The following is a 6,000-nucleotide window of genomic DNA, read 5'->3' as shown; positions in this document are numbered from 1 at the left end:
ACATGCCAAGCAGATAGCCAGTCAGCCGTTTCTTCCCATCACTCCAGTGGGGGATCGCAGGATGCTTTGATCATGTCCTCTGAGTGAGGACAGCTGGGCTGTAAATCAGGGTCCCTGCTGCTCTGAACTCTTTCCTTCACCCGGCACCATAGAGAGGAGAGACATGTTTTTCCTCTCCATGCAGGGGTGAGCCAGGGTGAAACCTAGACCTGGCAACTGGGCCAACAGACCTCTCTATGCCATTCACTTGTTGCTTTTGCAGGAATTTTCCACCTTAAAACCTCATCTTTCTTCTCCTCTTCCAGGCCAATAATATAGGCAAGACGTCAGCTTCTTTCCTGTGTAAAGAACAACTACATTACACTTAGACGATAAGCTGAAAAAGTGCCAAATTTCTTTTTATAGCTTCTTTATTGCTCCCTGTCTGTGTATATAGAATGAGGAGAGCTGTGATTTACATGGTAACTTTAAGGCTGCTCTGCAAAGGAGCCTGGGAATTGCAGAATAGACCGAGATCATTTTAAGGCAAACAGATAATAACAAAATAAACAAACAATGGGTAGCTACTGAAGCACGCATGCTGCCTCTTCCGTCTTAAAAGACACGAAGGCCATGCACATGAGGGCAAGGACAGCGAATTAGGAAGGAAACTCGAAGGAGGCTCAGCACTGTTTCTGATGGTTACCCAACCTCTAGCCAAAGCTCCACTTCTGCAATCACTTTTCCAGTGAGCTCACGACCTCTGTTAAACATGCCATGACCCTGGAGGGGTTGTGTTCAGCAACTGGGCTCTGAAACAGCCTTCTACTCCAGGCAAATACCCATCCGCTTTTAAGATGGAATTCAATATATTTCTGAAATGTAGCGCCTGTGAGAACTGAGGACCAGGCTGGGTGAGCCAGGCAGCCCGTACAATCTCACATTCCTCGGCTGGAGACAGGTAGGGAATGTGTACAATTCTTGTACAAATCGGGACTACAGTCAATGTTATGCTGGACTTTTCTCTCCCCCCCTCTCCGCCTGTCACCCTGTATCACCCTCCTCATTTGAAGTTCCCAGGTCACTCTTTTCAGTTCCAGAGGGGTTTTGTCCAGCAGACAAAACATTAATTAGAGGCTGTGTTGATACTATCACACTCATTTTGTGTCCTTGCAGATGCCAAGCGAGTGAAACAACCTCCTTGGCTGTGCAGTCCCCAGAGGGCTGCCAATCCCCTCTCCACATTCCACCTGGTGCAGGAAAACACCGGACACCCATAACCTTTGTCTTCATTTGTGTGTCCATACTTCTCCAAAAGCATCATGCTCCACAACTTCTCTAGTTGGGTGGGCAGGTTATGCAGTCGTATCCAGGCCCAGAGAAGCTCAGGATCTAGGCTAGGAGGATAGGGCTTCCCTGGGGGCTGTGAGGGACTTTTCATCTCTTGCACCATGCTTTCTGGCATCAGCATTAAATTCTGATGTCAGCCCTCAGTCAAATGAGGCTGGCTTTTGGACCGGAGTAATTTCATTTACCACCATGTATTTGACAGGAGGCTGACTGGCTCATTGCTTTGCTCATGGTGCTGCCCCTGCAGTGTGTTCATCTGCTGACCCTGGTGAGCGGAGGCTAAAGTTGCCACGAAACCAACCTAACTCTCTTTGGGCCTCACTCCCAAGTTCAGTGACAGAGAAGGGAACGACCAGGTCTAGTCACCACTTGGCACTGAGGTTTGCTTGACCCTCTGAGTCTCCAAGGGCTGCACATAGGCGTTAAGATTTCTTGTTCTTGGGACCTGCCTTACGGAAAGGTGGGTGAAGGGAACAATTCTTTGGGTCCTTCCTGCTGCAAACACGGGCTTTTCTGGTCGCTGCTGCCAGATGTGACCCCCACTCAGGGTGCTCTGAAGGATTCTTTGAAGCATCAGAGTGTGTTTGAAGCACTGAGGAACATTTTAGCTTGTGGTTCTTGCATGAAGGTGCTGGAGACGTGAATTTCAAAGCCTTTTGGGAAATTTGAAAATCTCAGTCCTGAGATTTAGAGTGAAGATGGAATGAAAAAGTAACATGCAGGACGTACAAGGAAGTCTCCGCTTCCTCCCAAGCAGCAGTTTCCCACAGACAAACAGGACACATCCACCATGCAGAAAAATGACAACAGTAAACTCTGCCCATGCCATTGGCCAGCGCTGTGTTTTGAAGAGGCAGGAAAACCTGTCACGCTGGTGCAGCTGCTCGATGAGAGCAGGTGATTAGAGCACAACAGGCAGCCCTGCAAAACCACTAGGCTGATGCCAGAATCCTGCATTTGCTGCGGACCGAGTCTAAGTCACGTGCAGGGTCCAGAGACTTCCCTTGTGGTGCAGAAAATGAGCAAGGCTTTCCTCTAAGGGCTTCATTCTTCCTGGTGCAAATTGCTATTGTGACCTCCAGGTGCAGGCACATCAATTATAAAACCGCAAAAATTAATGCCTGACCCTTCTAACAAAGTACCAGCAGAGGGAACACACAGGAAACATCCTGAGCCACGAAAGAAACTCAAAGTCGCTCAACCAAGCAAAACCCAGGCAGAGTAGGTAGACCTAACAGCACGCACTGGAGATGGCAATGGCGCTGCATCGTGCCCCCAGGTGAGCACATCCAAAGGTGTGTGCAATTCTTAGGGCATCCGCAGGGCTTGCACACACTCCCTTTGAAGACTCTGCATCTGTCTTTCTTCAGCTACTCAATGTTACGTCATCACTTGATCTCAAGGGGTTGCTAATGAGCTTTGGGCATGCTCTGTTCCTGAAAAGGCCCAATGGGACATCCCAGCTACAACATGTGCTGCTCGGGGCCGGAGGCAAAGGGGTAGAGCTCAGAATCCAAATCTGGGATGCAAGCGCAGCGCTGAGTGCACCAACAGAGCTGCCAGCTTGCAGCACTGGTGACATGCTGCCACGTAAGTACAACACAGCTCAGTGCAAAGGCCAGACTTTGCTTTCCTCTCCCCTGATGTGAAACAAATGTCTATTCCAGAATGTTATGGGAGTGACTCTTGGCCTTGCCTAAAGAAAAATTAGAATTAGTTTTGTTCTGAAAGATGTACGTGGTCAGGGATAAGCTGTGCACAGGACTCATCTGGAGATTTTTATCCTACCTGTAACAACATCACTTTTGAGAACTTTCCAATAGGACATTGGGCAATGTGGGTCTGTCTGAAAGCTGCAGGACAAGGGCATCACTGAGTGTTTCTGACTGTGCAGGTGGGACCATTCCCCTTGTGTGTGGATTCATGTGCCAAACAAAACCCACATTGTTATGTAGAGGGTATCCTCAAAAACCGTGTATGTCCCAAATCCTATCCAGCAGTTTGGTTTTCCCAGAGAAGCATTTGGAACCATCTTATGTCAGTCTTGCATCTTTCAGGATCTCAGGGTGAAACCATGCAGAGCCCAGAGACAGGAAGCAGAGATCCCTGTGCTCCACTGGACACCGCCGGCAAGCAGCAGGTGATCTTCATTGTAGGGATGCAGGAGACCGGGGTACCTTTCTCAGGGGATCGGCTTGCCACTTTGCCGGCTGCTGCCGCCGTACACGTTAGGCAGCCAGCTGCTGCTTGCTGGCACGGGGCACCCACATCACCTCTCTCGCTGACTCAGGCCTGCTGCAAGTGATAAGCAAGGAGGATAGTGGGTCTTTCTATCCTGGTGTGGATTTTTCCTGGCAGCCAATACGACAGAAGGATGGTTCACCACGACACGTTTACTCCCCAGGTGTGGCTCCCTGAACGCCACCTCTGCCGAGGCAGGCAGATCACGGGGCTGCGCAGGGTTTGCAGGCAGAGTCCATAGGGCACGGGTGCACACGCGCGGGGCTCCTCGCATGTTCTCAATCGTGTCGTGGGCATGCCGGTGAAAGCCGGGGGCATGCTGGTGAAAGCCGGGGGCATGCTGGTCTGCTTAGCTGCTGGCGGCATGCAAGCGGGGGCCAGGGTCTCCCAGTGGTGGTGGTACTCATGGGGTGCTGTGGACATTTTGTTATTCCCCAAATGTAACAGGCTGCCCTAACACTTGGGGATGTTCCCGACGGTGAAGTCACAGGGCCACATGTGATCTCGACAAACATAGGATTGCTCTGGGGCCAGGCTGTGCAAGCATTTAGTGCATAAGGCATTTCGTCTTGGGAGGTCTGTCATCGCTTGACAAGTGAGATGTATTTGAGTTTCTGGTGATCTTATGTTCACATAAAAGAATAAAAAAGACCTATTGGATCATACACAGCACATAAGAACGTAGTGATGGCCTCACTAGCTCGGACCTAAATGTTCTCCTAGGCCTAGGTGGAGGGACCCAGGTGGTCAGGCAGGTTGGGGCGGAGAGGGATGAGGTGTGGGAAAAGATGAGACAGAGGCACCAGGGGAGATGTGCCCTGGCTGCTGAGCGTGAAGACACCTGGGATGCTCAGCCCAAGCGTGCCGTGTGCTGGTGGAGCACGGGTGAGGAGCCCGCATGTGGCCAGGTATCTTCTTCACAGGCTGCAGCCTCTGTGAACATGCACTCGTTTCAAATCACTGCCCGGCCACAGGCACAGGTAGGAAAGAGCAATAGTTGCCAGGAGGCCGGGGAACCCGGGGTAACTCAGGAGCACACACTTTTCATTATTGCTGGATTGGCTTGGCACAGGGAAGAAATTTATAACTGACAGCAGGTTTGCCAGAGCAGTTAAACAGAGCAGTGAGACAATAGGAATAAGCATTTCAAATATTTGATTTTGCCTTGTAATTCCTTGCAGGCTGCTCCCAATTAACAAGGGGAATTTTGTCAAGCCTAAAGTGACTCTGATATGGTAGATAAATGCTCAGCTCTCGGTGTTTAAAAGTTCTCCCCCTGTCTCTCTCAGAAAAAAAACAATTTTTTTTTTTAAGTGGCATGTGTGGACAGTAGAAAGCTTGAGCGAGGGAGTGGTTCTTGTCTCTTCTGCAAGTAGCGCTAGGGCTAGGGCATGGAAAGTTAAGAATGATAGAAGTTCCTCATGTTTTTAAAGCTACAATTTTATACAAACAGTTTATCGATGGTAAAATCAGTCTCAACATAATGCTTCCGATATTTTATCCCAACACTTATCAGGAACCATGCTGTTGTCCTGATCTCACAAATCTGTCTTCCTTGCGGAAGCTGACTGCAGTGTGATTTGCCCTGCCGCTGTGCTCATTGCTGCCGGACAAGTGGCCAGCAGAGTTCCCACCCCAGTACGGTATTTTGATAGACTGCACCTGTCAGCCTGATTTACAGAGGTGCTTTTGAGCACATTCATGTGTGGTGGTTGTTTGCCATAACAGAGGACTGGATGCGAAAGGGCCTTTCCGCTGCTCTGCTCTGTTCTCTGATATCCAGACTTCCAGGTGAGCTTGTCATTGCTGATTTAATGCCTACCAGGGAGGTTGGCATCCCAGCTCATCTGGGCTTGTTTTACCTCAAAGTACAACCTTCTGGGAAGGTCCTTTTCCTCATGCGGATAGATACCTTTACAGCAACACCTGGGGCCTTTCATGTAGGGCTCAGAAGTCCCTAAGCCCTAGCTACAAAAAGCCAACAGTTGTAGCATTTTCCACAGGTGCAGAGCCTAAATGGGAATTCAGACATGCTTCCAGTCCCACAGAAGTTCCGTCCTATTCTCTGCTGGCAGAAAAATCAATGCAGACATCTATGATTTTGGGAAGACACAGAAATAAAGGTTGCTTCTCAAAGCTGACAGGACTTCTCTTCATGGCTAGGATCTACTTTTGGAGACAAGCAGTGCAGGGAGGAGGTGGCATTGCCTTTGGTTGACCTAAAGACAGAGGGAGCTGGCCTGGAGGTGGCAGAGGCCTGAAGAATCTGTCGGTGCTTGTCTCTGAGAAGATGAAGGTTGCAGTGGTGCCTGTTTCATCACCCCTACACACCAGAACTCCCCAGTCAATGGGATGGTTACTAATCTTCCACCCTGGTGGAACCAGCAGTGCTCACTGATCATAGTAAATGGGGGCTGAGATGCTATGTAC

Source organism: Vanellus vanellus, assembly GCF_965231255.1.
Source record: "Vanellus vanellus genome assembly, chromosome: 3".
NCBI lineage: Eukaryota > Metazoa > Chordata > Aves > Charadriiformes > Charadriidae > Vanellus > Vanellus vanellus.
This window is presented reverse-complemented; position numbering follows the sequence as displayed.